The sequence below is a fragment of the Seriola lalandi genome, unplaced genomic scaffold (genome assembly GCF_002814215.2).
Source record: "Seriola lalandi dorsalis isolate HSWRI2012SDOR001 ecotype SW California unplaced genomic scaffold, Sedor1 jcf7180001979481, whole genome shotgun sequence".
In the NCBI taxonomy this organism is placed as follows: domain Eukaryota; kingdom Metazoa; phylum Chordata; class Actinopteri; order Carangiformes; family Carangidae; genus Seriola; species Seriola lalandi.
In genome coordinates, this window is record NW_019450147.1 from 1 (window position 1) to 947 (window position 947).

At 43.3% G+C, this 947-nt stretch overlaps 1 long non-coding RNA gene across 1 annotated transcript; it reads left to right on the plus strand.

The window, feature by feature from the left end:
* The first annotated feature begins 21 nt into the window (after positions 1-21).
* Positions 22-849, plus strand: LOC147820178 (uncharacterized). Its single transcript, XR_015437467.1, has 2 exons — positions 22-215; positions 461-849. It is a non-coding gene; the product is annotated as an uncharacterized LOC147820178 (long non-coding RNA).
* The last annotated feature ends 98 nt before the right edge of the window (positions 850-947 follow it).

Below are 947 nucleotides of genomic sequence, written 5' to 3' on the forward strand. Positions count from 1 at the left end.
ATATCAATACAACAGAGTATCAATAACCTTGATGTGTGATATTGATATTATAGTAACAATTGGATTTGTACTGTGTGTAGTGGTGTTGGAGTGTCACTATAGAAACGGAGGCTGTCTGCAGTACTGTAGGGATCTGACAGGGGGGGGGGGAGTTCAGTGCGGCTGCGCTGAGGGATTCAAATTGGATCCAGATGGACAGAGCTGCTCCTCTACAGGTAACTAATGTTACTACTGTAACTACTGCACATTAAACTACTGTTACTTCTGTAACTTCTGTACATTATACAACTGTTACTACTATAACTTCTGCACATTATACAACTGTTACTACTATAACTATTGTACATTATACCACTGTTACTATAACTACTGCACAGTTTACTACTGTTAGTACATGATGAGCCTGGATGACGAGGTTTCCTTAGTTCAGAGTCAGTCTTTGCATCCTGTCCCTTTCCAGTGTTGTTCCCGTGTGGTCGCCAGCAGATGCATATATTGTACCGTGGTCGCTCTCTGTGGGACGTCTCTGAATGGGACAACATCACCATGGAGACACACGGCAACATCACTGAAAACTGGGACCTTAAACTGAATTTTACAGAGACAGAGGAGGAGAGGATGACAATGAACTCCACATCAAGACAGGAAAGAAGAAATGACACTTGGTTGATGGGGGATGAGAGGGAGGGAGGTGAGGCTGGGGGAGAAGAGGAAGAGAATGACAGGGTGACAACTCGTATTGTGGGTGGAGTCCTGGAGAAACCAGGAGGGAGTCCCTGGCAGGTGAGGAAGACATTCTGAAAATCAGTTACTTCAAGTGTGACTGATAGCATAATAATAACTAGAAAATTCATGGAGAAATGTTGAATGTGCCTGCTGCTTGGTGCATCTACTTCACTACTCACATTTCAATCTGTACAAAGGACATTACTCTCAGTTTCATTCAT